Genomic DNA, 15786 nt, shown 5'->3' with positions numbered 1-15786 from the left:
ACTTTTGCTAGTATTATATAAAACGTAAGAAAGAAAGCTGCTGATGACACATGATACAACTTCTACCATTTCTAAATGGCGCCAGTTATTCCCACCTTCTTGTGGGTTGTCCAGGGAAAGTGTGGGTTGCCCAAGTCTTCTGTGAACCGGCCGGCCAGATCTGACATTCGACTGAAGGTGGCAGAAGTTTGCAATTTGATCAGGGTGCTGGTGATAACTCGCCTAGTATTCACAAAACACACCATGGAATATTTTGCATCCTCCAATTAATGCCAGCGGACGACACACCCATCCTATCATCTATCCAAGGGATGGTGTGCTTTGTGATGCAAATTATTACATGCTTGAATAAGGTCTGTGACCATTAATTCGACAGTTTATAATCAAGTAGGGAATCAAACCCAGACTAGACAGGTCAAAGGTGAGTGCACTACCTCTGCACCATCCTGTCGGAATACTTTCTAGAAATTGCGTCAAAACCCTAAAGTGCCCAAAAATGAATTGGGTAGTGGTTGGTTAAGCCATTGATTTGTGTGTATTTGCTCAGAATGGCGAATACAAAGGGGTTCTTCTGGACAGGGGCCGATGTTTTATTTATTTATTAACGTGCATCTGGTTCTTTGATTGTAAGCTTTGCTCCTAGTGAATGGATCCTGTGTGGCAGATGTTATGGCAGAACAGATGGAAAGCAGAATAAGGAGACAAAGAATAGAGCAGAGAAATTGCTTGGAGATGTAGTTGTCAGCAGGATGCAGATGGACTTTGGTTAGGGGCTAGATTGTGGGGAGCAGTTGGAGTCAGGTTATTTAAAGCCCGCGGTTCTGTTTGGAATTTTGAACTTTCGCCTTGGCATAGAATTGAACAAGGGGGTGGGTGAGACAGATGCAGACAAGCCAGGCAGAGGAATAATCGCTAACTGTGACCTCATAATGTCCTCACTATTTAGCCAGCAATATATGCACTTTGCATTATATATATATACACAGACTTGGCATTTAATATGGAATTTTTTTTTTTTCTTGATGGGTTTACTTTCTGAACTCGGTATATCAATCTGGTGAGTTTCTTTTACGTTTCGTTGACTTATTTGTTAAAAGAACCATGTCACTGATTGTCTCAGCAAGAAGTCAATAACAGCATTATATTACAGGTGGCATGACAAAATGTACGGACAGGTACATTTGACGATTGGCTTCACAATCGGGTATATAAGGGTTGTTGCATTCTGTATTAGTGGAAAACAACTGCTGCACGTCTACAAAGTTATTGCCGCTTCCCCTGGAGATGGTCCGTCAACTCGACAATGCTGTTTGTCATTTAGTGGTGGCTTTACGAAATTCCGGCATGAAACAGCGTGCTATTGCTCGGCAGTGTGGCATCACTCAAGGTCAGGTGTCAAAGATCCTGAAACGAAATGCTCAGAGGGGTGTCCCTACTCCAATACCGAGGTCAGGACGTCCCCGCAGAACCACAAGGAGGGATGATCGCCAGCTGCACTGGTTAGTCCGCAATGGCCATACCAAGTCAGCTAATCGGCTTAGGGCTGAGTGGCAGCAACTGACAAATGTGCCTGCATCCAGAAGGCTAGTCAACCAACGACTGGTTCAAGCAGGCTATCGTGCCAGGCGTCCCTTGAGAAAGCCACGTCTGACCAGACAACACCGCCAGCGCCGATTTCAGTGGGCCAGAGAGCACCGTCAATGGCAGCCAGGACACTGGAATCACGTGATCTTCAGTGACAAGTCTAGATTTCTGCTCTATCGTCAATATGGCCGCGTCCGAGTGCGCAGACAAGTGCATGAAGCCTACAACGAAGATTGTATAGTGCCAAGAGTCCAAGCTGGAGGTGGTGGGGTGACCGTTTGGGCAGCTATTCATGCAGGGGACAAAACTGACCTGGTTGTTCTGAATGGAAACCTGAACAGTTCAAGCACAGGGCCATTCTGGAAGAAACATTGCTTCCATTTGTTTGTGCAGCCTTTCGAGGAACTTTGTCTTCCAAGATGACAATGCACGGCCTCATCGTGCTCGCATGATCCAACACTTTCTTGCTGACCGTGGTGTAGAGCATATGGAGTGGCCTGCCTTGTCCCCGGATATGAATCCGATAGAGAACTTGTGGGCAGAATTAATGCGTCAAATCGACAACTTGGACCAGCAGCCTGCCTCTGTGCGTGAATTGCAGCAGGCTATTTTCACTGCATGGCAAGCGATTCCTGTCCAAACCTTGGCAAATCTCGTGAACAGCATGCCTCAACGTGTACGTGCTCTCCTGAATGCTCGTGGGGGTTACACGAAGTACTAAACTGTAATTTTACTGTCCGTAATCCCAGTCGTAATTTAACTTTTGTTTTTGTTAAAAAACAATTTTGGCTAATGTGCAAAATAAAGAGATACTTCTGGAAAACGCACAGAAGTTTAACACAGTACTGTCTGTGAATTGAGTTGGATATCAGTTTACATCACTTTCAAGGATCAATTTATTTGCTTCGAAATGTCAAATGTGGTTTTTGTTTCTTTTAAAGGTCACATTAACAAAATCTAGAATAATTTCAACATAATTCCAATGAACTTTTGGTTCTAAGTCATCTTGAAAAGTAAGTTCACCCCCACAAAAAGAATATTCCATATTAAATGCCAAGTCTGTATATATATATATATATATATATATATATATATATATATATATATATATATATTGTTACGGTTTTCGGCACGACCCTCCTTCCCTTACCAAGGGGATATTAAGCCACTTGTTCTTTTTGGGTCGTCGCAACCGCGAGACTTGAGTCGCCACTCCCGGGCAGACGCAGGACAGGGTTTCGGGACAATTTCTTGCACGTACCTAAGTACCTACGCCGCCGTGGAAGCGGGGATCAAGTCTCGCATGAACCACGCGTAATTTGAGTACGTCCGAGCGGATGGCGTACCACGTGGTCCGTGCAGTTACCTGGTATTGGAACCCGATTAGAGCGATAATTCGTACCACGCTTACTCGCTTAGTCAATAGATGAAAATGACGGGAACGGTCGAATAGAAGGAATAACACGTTTAATAATTATTATTTACAATAATTGGTAGAAGCAGAGACACAGGGCAGATCTTATACAGTCTTACTTATTCTCCAGACACGGGCCCGTTCACACTCACAGGGGGAATGAAAGAAGGATGGTTCATGCGCTGAACGTGCCGGCTCCATTGTTCAGGAACAGCTCGCCCAACGTGGCCCTCCGCGGTCACAGCACGTTCCTCGACGAAGGCAGGCAGGCAGGCAGGAGGGATCCTCGCGGCACGTATCTCGAACAAAGGCAGGCAGCGAATATGCGCGTCTCTCGCCCGGCTCGGCGGTGCCTCACAGCGCGATTAATCAACGGCGCGCTTTCACCCTCATAATTCAATAGAGGATCTGCCTCAAGCTCAACCGAGCGTTACTTTCAGAACTCGTAACAGAGGACCCCGGCTCGTAACTTGTTCAAGCGCCTCCCTCCTCAAAACTTGGTTCAGCACACCTCTCCTCAGAACTTGGTTCAGCGCACCTCTCCTCAGAACTGAGGTGGGGGCTTCGCGCAACGGGTTATATTGCCACGCCCTTAGCCCGCTCGAATGTTCCAAACCACGCCTTCTGATGCAGCGGTAAGCCACTCCCTTGAGCCATGATTGGCGGCTCGTGCTTACCGTCACTCCCACTCTTCCTGCTCCACCTTCCTTCGGCCTGGATCGACTTGTTCAGGCCGACCACGTGGGGTTTCGCGCCAAAACCACCGCAATCAAGGAATCATTGTATTGGAAGGAGACCTAACTCTCATTATTCTACTCAACGCAAAACTAACACAGGAAAAGGACTACGCTGACATTTACTAAGAAATAACTGAGCTTTAAACGAGGCTACATGTTGTAGTGTGACTATGGGGCGAAAATTTACCTTTTATTGCACAACCACAAAACTGCAACAATATATATATATATATATAGGTTTATTGCCGTGCGAGACTATAATGTCCGTCTTAAACTTTTCAAAATATCTGGTGTGGTTAAAGAGGTTAATAATAATGTGGTTGAAGAGATTAAGAACACAGAGACAAATTATGTGGTTAATTTGAAGCTACTGAAATACCACCGTTGTTTAAATATATTGTTGTGGTTTTGGGAACCCACACAGATAACATCATTAAAGGTTAACGGTTGCACCCCATAGATAGGCCACAAGCAACACGTAGGACACCATAGGACGTTAGTTATGTCTTAGTATGTGTTTAGATAAGGCCATGTCCAGTAGTTGCATCTGCGTTGTGTCAAACAAATAAGAGTAGGCCCCTTTCGTTCATTTTGGCAGCCTCCCTCCAAGCGACGCCATTAAGCGCTCTCCAGTCTGTGCCCCATCGGCCCTCCCAATTTGTTACGCTCCTTGGCCAGCAGCCTTCGCTGCCCTTGGGCTCGCTCAACCCAGCCAAAAGCCATGAGGTGAAGCCCAGAAAAAGGGGGCGGAGCGCAAGGATGGAGGTGCGGCCACGTCAACCAGCCATCAAGGCGGAGCCGGTAAGCCCTCACCAGCCAACCAGGGCTAAGGTGAGATCGCCTGACGGGGCGTGGTTGGGGCTTCCGAGAGCATTCGCTGGCTTGGCTGATAAAAGCGTGCACGCAAAGCCCTCATGAGGATTTATGAGAAGGACTGTGCAAAAAGGACTCGAGAGAACTTATCGTGGTTGAGAGGACTTGAGGGGGCGAGCGCGTTGTTGGGAGGACTCGTGCCAAGAGAGAGTGGAGAGGAGATGGTAAAAGGACTCGGAGAGCGCGCTAAAGCACGGCGTTACAACGACTTATTGCAAGAACTTGCGTTATGAGCCTTGATTGAGGCGGCTGCTTTGGAAGGACGTGTGTGAAAAGCGCCTCGTATAACCGCCAGTTTACTGACCTTCCCCTGTATAATTGTCCGCTCGCGCCTACGCTACGCGGAGAGCTGTCTGCCGTCCACCTTCATCGCCTGGTACGGGTCGAGGACCGGAGCCGGACCGGAGCCTGAACGCCATCGCCGGACCTTCCACCCTACCTTCGTCATCCCCGTGTGAGTGAATCTGAGAGTGATCGGGCCCGTGTCCAGGGAATAGAATAAGACTGTTATTAAGGCTGCCCTGTGTACTTTCTTTTCCTCTTCTTTATTGTACATTCTTTCGTTTCCTCTTCTTTGTACATTGTAAATAAATTACCTTGTTCTTCCTGGTTTCTTCCCAATTCGATCGTCCTAGTCTTTTCTCAATTGGGTAAGCGTGGCACGATTAGGAACCGCTATAATCGGGTCTAGTCCTTGTTAACGGCCCGAATCGTGGCTCGCTTCGCTCGGCGTGTCCACTAACGCCGTGGTTAGGGCGGGAGTTATTTCCTTGCTTCACGGTCGGTGTTAGTAATTAGGTAATAGGACTAAAATTCGACCAACAACCCTATTTAATACCGACCGGAAGGAACGTGATAACTTCAGGATCGTGTCGGCCAGCAAACGGACAAGGGGATTAACCCCCTCTTGATAAGGGGAGAGCCGACGTCGGAGATCCGCAACAATATTATTTAATAGTAACATACGCTGGTTGTCTATTCTGGCAGAGATGGTGATGGAAGTGACTTATTTTTGTATAAATCTGATGTCATAATCACGTGGTATACCACCGTTTAGAGGCCATTTTTTCCCGCAAAGCGGGGGTTGGCCTTTTTCAGGGACCGTGGTTGTTGTTGTTTTTTGGTCCCCTTTTTGAAGCAATGTTTTACGGCCAGATGCCCTTCCTGCCGCCAACCCTGTTTGTCGCCTTTTTACGACAAGCAGGGAATTACCAATGAACTGGTACTCAATTTGCCGACCTCGGAAGGATGACAGGCTGAGTCAACCCCCCTGGCGTTAATTCAGCAATCGACCGGGATTCGAACCCAGGATCCTTGGATCCTAAGCTGGCACCCTCACCGCTAGCCCAACACCAGGGTTGATGATCACAAACAAGCCAGGCAGTGACATTTGTCATTCTTAGTGACTTCATTAGCACAACAATGCTATTGGGAAGTCATGCAATTTACAGGGGGATGGAGAGGCCTCCACAGGGAATCACCATGGACCACCACCCAAAAGACAAGAAAATCGTTGCAGGGCAGCACTTTGATGAACCACCACCATGAAGAGAAGAATGTGGTGGTCATGCGGGTAGCATTTTTCAGATTCACACATTACTCCTAAACATTCCTGTAAATGTCCATCCATTGGATAGTACTGAATACCACGTCCTGTATTAATTTTTTTTGACCCTATGAGTAATGTTCTTGTACTTATAACATCTTTGTACGAGTTATTCCATGAACTTATTTAATTGCTTATCCTTGGGAACTAACGGTCCATATAACCAACTCAACATATATAAACTGAAATGAAACTTTGGAGAAAAGGAAGTGAAGGAATGAAGTTGGGAAAGAAAATGGGACATCTATTTATTACATACTTGAATAAGGCCTCAGGGAATGGCCAAAGAGAGATGATGTTTGTCACCTTCCCATCTTGCATCTGGTCTCATCCTTCATTCAAAGTTTAATGAGGAAGAGACAAGATGTACCATCCTACTCTTTTGAGGTGTATTGTCGTTCTGATAATGGAAGCGTTTTATACAGTTAAATTACAAGACTAGTCGGGCTTTGACCTGACGGGATAGTGCAGATACCTTTGAGTTTTGATTCTCGACCAAACTATAAACTGTCCGATTGATATTTCACAGGATGTTACATCACAAAGTGCACCATCCCATCGATGGATTGGTCTCCTGTCTGCTAACATTAATCGGTGGACGTTAAATATCCCACTGTGACATTTGTGAAGAGCCAGTGAGTTATCGCCGGTACCCTGAACAAATTACAAATTCCTTACAGCTTTAGTCGAATTTCAGATTCGGTGCCTCGTGAAAAACTTGGGTTCAACTTCCCGTTTGACTGACCCCACAAGAAGGTGAGATTAATTAAGGTAGTAGTAGTAGTGGTAGTAGTAGTGGTAGTAGTCGTAGAAGTAGTAGTAAATGTGATAGCTTCTTAAGTATCAGAGATAACATTTAATTTAAATTAACACTTGAAATTACAGGGGAAATATCAATATACGAGTATGTTGATGATCGATTTGAATGCAGGCCCACTGGCCACTCTCCTTGTATTCATAGGCCAGAGCTCTCCCTGCCCAATCCTTTATGTAATAAACAGATGGCCCCATACGGAGGATCAGAGAGTTGGAAAGGATGAGGGAGAAAAGGAGAGGGGAGATTAGGAGGTGATAAGATGAACAGTTGGTATTATTACTATTATTATTATTACCATTATCATTAATATGATTTATTTATAATATTCTGGCATATTTTGTGACTTTTTTTTTTAGATTGTTACACCAAAACCTTGCTCTTTTCTACCCCTGTTAATTCACCCCAGATCCACTTTTCTGAAATACCGACTTCTTTCCTCTTGTCCTAGCTGTGTCCATGTGTTTTTTTTTTGTTTTTCTTTTGTTTTTTTTTACCTCTCCCATCCCAACCCCCCTTCCCACGCCTCCTTCCCCCAAGCCTTCTCCCTCCCACAGATCGCCCGATGTCCCTGCTCTCAAATGTACTTGTGTGCTCTCTCCCCATCTTGTCTCCCGCTCCCTTTATTATGTCTTATGTGTCCGTTTGTTTTTTTGTCATTAATGTTAGCTCTTACACGAGCCTCGATCTTGTATACAAAAAACAAAAACCCCAAAAAAAAAACAATATATATATACTGTATATATACAGTGCGTATCAAAAAAAGGTAATCCGAATTCAAGGGGTTAATATGCAAAGGTTATTTATTTTGACAATTTACATGTGGTTTACTAATTAAGAGGAGATCCTCAGCTTTCCATTGATACCTTCCATGCATCATTGCTGTCACACATGACCGAGTACATGTTCATTGAAAATGACAAGTTCAAATTTACATTTTTACAAGTTGCTAATCGATGCAAGTCAGGATAATTGGTGCAAAATGAACGTCAGATGTGAACTTTTCTCAGGAATGATTGGCCTTTATGCACCCACACCTTCAACATGTCCACCTCCCCTTTCAACACAAAGCTCACAGCGGCGGAGCATGCCCTGAACTGCTCGTCTCACCATAGCCGGGTCATTGCGCAAAGCATCCACTTCATGTCGAATACGGCCCTGCAATTCGTCAAGATCATGGGGAGGAGTTACGAACACCTTGTTCTTTAAATGTTCCCAAAGGAAATAATCACATGGTGTGAGGTCAAGTGATCTTGGCGGCCATTCCACTGTATGGTTGAGGGCGATGACTCGGTCTCCAAAGAGTTCCCTCAGTCGATCTCGAACAGCGATAAGACGATGTGCTGAGGCGCCGTCTTGGGCCCACCAGAAATATCTGAAGACACCACAAACCTGTCGCTCAAAGTTCTCCTCCAGCTGCGGTAAAACTTCATCATTGATCATCTGCAGATACCTGTTACCATTGACATTCCTTTGAAATAAAAATGGTCCGATCACCTGACCACTTCCACAAAGTCCCAACCAAACAGTCCACTTTTGTCAATTCATGTTGGTGTCAAAATTAAATTCTGGCGGTTGTCCTGTCAGTACATATTCAAGAACATTATGGGTATTGACCTTGCCGTCCATGGCGAAAGCAGCTTCGTTGCCGATAATGAGATACCGCCGGAAATTGACATCTGCTTCGCAACGTGCTATCAACCGTCTGGCAAGCACCAGCCTCCTGGCAAAATCCCCTGGCGTAAGTTGATGCCGGATGTGAATCCGATATGGATGTTGGTGGAGGTCCAGTCTTGTGATTCGGTTGAATGTTGCCAAAGGCAATCCCGTCCCATTTCGTCTTGCGCTGGTATCCCTAGAATGCTCCAAAACTTGCTGCCTTACTGCTGCAATGTTCATTTCCGATCGCCCAGTGCGCCTCCTACCAGAATTCTCCTTGTTGCGGTTGAGGCTAGTGCCATGCTCTTGGTATTTTCTAACATTCGCCCAGATGGTTTTGGCTGTTGGAGGCTCCCGTTCTGGGAAACGTTCCCTGAATGCATCACGAGTTCGCTGCAAACTTCCAAGTTGGTGAAAGGTTGTAACCACGAAGGTCCGCTGTTCAGTCGTAAGTTGAACCATCTTTTCAACTCAGACTGTCTCTAAACCCATACACTGTATGTAGGCCCATCTTAAATACCCATCTTAAACAAAGGATAACGCAACCGATGATTACCAGACCAGCTTAACAATTTTACATAATCAACTTGGCAGTCGACAAGTAATGCGTCCATTTAAAACTGTCTTGCACCGATTAGCCAAACTTGTAAAAATGCGATTTGAACTTGTCATTTTCAATGAACATGTACTCGGTCATGTGTGACAGCAATGATGCATGAAAGGCATCAATGGAAAGCTGAGGATCTCCTCATAATTGGTAAACCACATGTAAATTGTCAAACTAAATAACCTTTGCATATTAACCCCTGAATACGGATTACCTTTTTTTTGATATGCACTGTGTACCAAAACTTAAAACATCACAGGGTTGTTACAAGTCTTGAGATCTAGTGTATGTAGTATATCCTCCAACAAAGGCTTCAGGGTCATCTTGTTTTTACCAAATTCTTTTCAACAAAATTCAAAGTTATTCTTTAGTCACTGAATCGATCAATCCAAACCTTCACCTACAGTGCCTGTAGAAAGTCTACACCCCCTTTCAAAATTTTCACCTTTTGTTGCCCTGTGGCCAGGAATGAAATTTCATTAAATCAGACCTTTTCACCTAAATTTACACATATTAACTAAATTTACACATATCTTGGTTGGTTAAGTGTCTTATAAAGTCTTTTCTTACTTACAAACTCTTCTTTGTTTCAGTCTTTTCTTCTTACAAAATCACAACATGGTCAAACACTTGGAATATTTCTTGCAATCTTGACGAAGGGGCCATCTGGCAAACCTCACCTCCTCCCATCCACTTTCTTATAATCCTTTGGAGGAAGTTCAGTCATTTCAACTTCTGGGTCTCACTATATCAACCATGATCTTTCTTGGGCAAACCATATTTTTCGAACTTCCACATTGTCTTCAATGCCATTCTTCTCTCCACATCTTGAAGACAGCTGTTCACCACCATCTCAGAACGTCCCCAATCCAAAACCATGATCTTCTCTGCCCATGTTAATTTCCCCACACACCCTCCCTCACCCAAATCCCTCCTCCTTCCAAATTTCTAGTTTTCACTCCTTGGGGTTTCCTTCTGTATCCATCTTGTCCACCCCATGCATCCTCTCCTGCCCCTCATTCCTCCCCACACCCATTGTGTGTTCAAGTATGCCTCTATCTTGGCCTTCAACTCTGCTGTTGATGTTTACCCTCTTCCCCCCTCCCGCACTCTCAACTGTTCCTTTTTTCTTGATCCATTTTGTCCTTTTGTGTCCGTACTAGCTCTTCTACGAGCCTCGACTATGTATACAAAAAAAATAAAAGTCCTCAACCCCCATCCCAACTCTAAGTCCTCAACTGCCCCCCACCCTAAAAGCCTTAACTGCCCTTTCCCAACTCTCTGCTTCCCCCCTCCACCCTCAACACTACAACTCTCTGTCCTCTACTCACCTTTTCTTCTTCAGGTCCCCAACTCCAAGTCTGCATGATCATCACTAACTGTTAAGACTGCACCGGTTTCGCGATGAAGTAACTGGCCAAAAACTTAATTATATTGTTACGTTTGTAGGGGGTAGGCAGTGATTACTTTAGTTCAGGTAGATTTGCATAAATTAGCATGCTCCGATTGTCGTGAAGAAGAAGAACCACCATGTAATAAGTAGGGATCCGGTAGGTCGTGTGTTCGGATTAAGTGTTACGTGTGGCCATACGAAGGGTGGCTCTAGTGCTTATTAGCTCAGGGATTATGGGTAAAATTATCCCTTGTACGTCGTTACCTCTGTATCTATTCCTTTGTCTCTTTTGGCACCGCACCATAGACACACAGGGCTAGAATCCCACATTTAAACATTCATTAATAGAAAACTACCAGAAGTCATGCATTGAGCCCTACAGCTGGCAACCCCGACTTAGGAGGCACACACAGGATGGGCAGGCCGAGGCCATGCCACGAGGAGCCGTGGTTGGTCAGGGTTCTTGATTGACAGGAGAACTCATAAGAAGGGACTCGCTGATTGGCGAAGCACGGCCGATGACATGAGAGCATGGGTGATAAAAGGATGTGCTGGCGGACATTTTGCTCTCGCTTCTTCTCTCCGCTTCGCTCTCTCTCTCCGCCCTCTTCGCTTCTCTTTGCTCTCTGCATCTGGTCTGGATCGCGGCAGTCGGCATTTGTCTCTCTCGTTCGGAACAATAAAGCGAACGATCGTGCTTGGACCAGGGGCTCAAGGAAGTGATCGGACCGGCCGTGTTCGGAGACACCACTGGTGGACGTGCGGAGGAAAAGGGCAGGGCCGCGGACCGAGGGCTGCAGCTTCCCACCGGGAACGACAGGGACAGGCCCGGCTGGAGGAGCGAGCTGCGCACGGCCCGTTCGATTCGCGTAGTTCGCATGGCCTGTTGCGTGCCGGCGGGTGCGGCCTAGTGAGCGAGGGCGTGCGAAGGCCCAGCAACGTGGGAGCGAGCAGTTCACGACAAGGACTGGGCGGTTCCCGCCAACGCCCTGGACGATTTTGACGACCCCTGACGAGACCCCCCACCAGTGATCAGAGCTAAGTGCACAAAATAATCACACACAGTTATTTTAGATATCGTTATCTTTCCCTGTGTCCGTGTTTCAAGTCTGTTGTGGAGACGTCCCAATTTAGGAATTTATTTGACCGTGTTTTATTTTGTATTCCTGGCATTTCTTTTCATAAAGCCGGTATTTTTGGACATTTTAAATCCGGTTTCGTTTGAGTTTATTTTCCTCAGGTTTGAGGACTGCCGGTGGGATCCGTGCAGGTAAGTTCTCTTCAGCATCCTCCTCCTCCTTCCCCCCTCCCCCCCCCCCCCCCCGCTCCTCCCGCATCTATTAACTCTGCCACATTTGATGAACACCTTGGAGTAAGAGCTTGTTCGGCTATCCGTGCCTTGGAAAGATTCTAATCGCCAGGAACGTGATAATATGTCAGACGGAATGAACTGAATAGTTTGTGGTTATATTATTTTTTACTTCCTGTAGTTGTGTGAACCAGCGACTCTGAGCCTATACACTGTCCATGTGTGCTAGTTACAAAAATGCACATAAATCTAAATTGCATGAATATCGATATTTGTATACCTCCGCATGCACTGTCTGGACCGAAGAGCTTTTAATTGAGGTGTCACTCAGTATTATACGTGCTGTGGTTATGACGTTTGCACTGTTTAAAGACAATCGCTAAACTTGCATTTATATTGGGAATGTAGATATTTGTAATTTCCCGCTCTCTCAACTGTTCCCCCTTCCCTCAACCCCCACCGGGAGTGGTGCTACATGATACACATTTATATAGAAAATTTATATTTGTGATCTCTCCACCTCACCCCCTCTCCTTTGCCCTGAACCCTGAGGGCTATGATTTTTTTTTTTTACTCCTTCAAATCCACCCCTGTATATCCCCGAGTTCAACCAGCAGTTTTCAACTAATTCTTTCAAGAGGTATAGTAATGCATTGAAGTCGAACAAACAAACTCAAAAACAAACTAGAGCGCCACTCAGTAGAAAGCATACTTCCGCCTGGTTGGCCATATCACTCAATGGTGAAGAATCACTTAAAAATTCTACTAGCTGGATCCGGATCTGGATCTTCACCAAAACTGAATCGATTCTTCCTTGTCACACACACAACCTGTCCAACATGTTTCGTCCATATCCATCCATAACGTTTTGAGATATCCTGCTATGTATCGTTTTTGGCCCTATCTCCCATGGTGAAGAATCACTTAAATAATTAAATAATTCTCACATCCGAATCCATATTCAGATCTTCACCAAAATCTAATCGAATCGTCCTTGTCAGACACCCAACCGGTCCACCAAGTTTCGTACAAATCCGTCCACAACTTTTTGAGATATCCTGCTATGTATCGTTTTTGGCCCTATCCCCCAATAGTGAAGAATGACTTTAAAAATTCTAGTAGCCGGATCCGAATCCGGATCTTCACCAAAATATAATCATTTCGTCCTTGTCACATACGCTACATCTCTGCCAAATTTCGTCCGAATCCGTCCACAACTCTTTGAGATATTGTGTTCACAATTGGAGAAACAAACAGACAGACAGGGGTGAAAACATAACCTCCATCCACCCTTGGTGGCGTAGGTAAGAAACATACAAGACATCGTGCAGAGCACGATACTTTCAAAATACACCCCCCCCCCCACCACCCTAAATAATTGCCCAGATATTGTCCAGATGAGAAAGAAAATAAATAAGTGACTAATAATGAAAATAAATGAATAATCGTAAAATAATTAAATTATTAATGAATTGGCTGCCTAAATTCTGCGTAAAGTAGCATGCCTAAATCACCACCGTTTCATCCGAATCTGTAACTCTTTGAAAATTAATCAGACTGATTAATTGAGTAATTAAATAATCAATCGATTAATTTATTAATCAGTAAATCAATAAATCAAAAATATCCTTTACAGCCAAATCACTTGGTCATTGTCATGTCCGAATATCAGCTTCCTAGCTCAAAAGGTGCCAGAGTTATTACCCAGATGATAAATAAAATAAATAATACTTAATAAATCGGTAATAATTAAGTAATTAATCAATTAATTTTTTATTTTTTTTTTAATTTAAAATACTGTTTTTGCCAAAGTACTTGCTTACTATTGTGCCCAAATTTCAGCTTCCTAGGTCAAAGAATGGCTGAGATTTTGCATGGACAAACAACCAACCAAGAAAGAAAACAAACAAACTGAGTCGGGCCCCTTCAGTGCATCTCATGCTGCGCCTGAAGATGGAATAGCAAAGGAGCGGTGGACAACAGACAGAATGACCGACCGACCAATATACTTTAAAAATCTTCAATTTTGCAAGTAACAAACATAAACTTCTCCAATTATGGAGTACGATAGGACTGATCGTCCATTCAAATGTGTACAAAATGATACGCTTCAAAACTAGTACGGAGTGAAGTCATAAGCATTTAAAAGTCATAGCTTTATTTTCGAACATTTTTACAATTACCAAGAATGAAAAGATACACCAAAATGCATTGTTAAAAGTACCAGATTGAGAGATTGCAAAATCGCTGAATTGTTACTCCTGCCAGGGAGTAATGCATTCGATCGTGTGTGTGTGTGTGTGTGTGTGTGTGTGTGTGTGTGTGTGTGTGTGTGTGTGTGTGTGTGTGCGCGCGCGTGTGCGCGCGTGTGTGTGTGTGTGTGTGTGTGTGTGTGTGTGTGTGTGTGTGTGTGTGTGTGTGTGTGTGCGCGCGCGTGTGTGTTCGTGTTTGTGAACAAGATATCTGGAAAAGTTCTGAACGGATTTGGATGAAAGTTGGTGAGATGATTGCACTTGGGATAAGGAAGAATTGATTAGTTTTTGGTGAAGCTCAGGAAATTATTCCGGATCCAGGAAGTTTTTTGGGGAATTTTTTTTTCTGTTTTCCTTTAAAAAACATTTTCTCTGCAATAATTGGACCGATTGAGAGCAAATTTTTACCATAGGAGGGACTCGGTCTGCAAAATATTTTAATGGTAATTATGACGTCACGTGGTTCGGCCGCCATATTGTTTTGAGTGAAAAACACTAAATCCCATTTTCTCCAAAATGCCTGAACAGATCGAGGCCAAACTTTGCAGGCAGAATCGCATACCCATGACGAACAAAAAAGTCAGCGAGCATGATGTCCTGCATCACATGGTTTCAGAGTTATGACGTTTTTAAGCACAAACATTTAAAACCTAGCTTCTGCCTCATTTGTGATCCAATCGAGGGGAAACTTCACAGATCTGTTCAGCATATCAGTCTACTAAAATGTCCTTTTGGAATTTGCGATAGGTCACGTGGCTTGGCAGACATCGTTAATTAAACGCAAATAATAAAAACATTTATATCTCTTGAACCACTACATTGATCGCCATGAAACTTCATACTGTCGGAGAAGTCATGAAGAGTAACAAGTGTGCAAAATTTGAAGATCATTGGATGTACGGTCTGGAAGCTAGAAGTTGTTATTGCGTGAAGAAGAAGAGTCTTCGACTTTGGACGATTAATTTATTTATCACATGTACAGATTTGCAGGCATCGTTTGACACAATCTCCCGGGTTAATTTGAACCTCAAATAAAATTATAATTCCAGATTTGTCAATGGCTGAGGTATATTAACAAACGAATAAAACAGATTTGGCAAAATTCCAACTTTTAAAAAAAAGATCGCATATTCACCCAGGGTTGTGAGAGGCTGAAGAAGAAGAAACCTCGCATGGGCTTCCCAGACCAAATAAATATCAAAATATATTCTCTGACAGTTAGGGCCTACTTTCTTTTTCATTTATTGTTTTGGGGAGAGGGGATGTTAAACAAAACGTATTATTCCAACTAAACCCACGGTGGGAGTATGCGCTCTACTGAGTGGCGTTCTAGTTTATCCTTAGAATTGATGATAAATGTCATCATGCTTAGCACAATAATGGCTAAAGCAATTACAATGATTGCAACAGAAAGAAGCCATTTTCTCTTTTGGGTATTGTACCCGTACCATAACAATTTTTTTTTAAATCGGATCAAAAAAAATACAATCACAATGCACCACTAATGTATCAAGATGCTGTGTTGTCTGTGCATGCGT

The 15786-nt window shown here is 44.0% G+C and overlaps 1 protein-coding gene across 1 annotated transcript in view; it reads left to right on the top strand.

Moving 5' to 3' along the window:
- LOC137433112 (uncharacterized) overlaps positions 1-15786 on the top strand; it is a 129552-nt gene that overhangs the window by 3117 nt on the left and 110649 nt on the right. The gene's annotated exons all lie outside the window — the stretch shown is intronic.

Source organism: Myxine glutinosa, chromosome 1 (assembly GCF_964187855.1).
Source record: "Myxine glutinosa chromosome 1, kmMyxGlut1.1, whole genome shotgun sequence".
Classification (NCBI taxonomy): Eukaryota; Metazoa; Chordata; class Myxini; order Myxiniformes; family Myxinidae; genus Myxine; species Myxine glutinosa.
The sequence above is the reverse complement of the archived record's forward strand: the minus strand, read 5'-3'. Positions and strand labels throughout refer to the sequence as shown.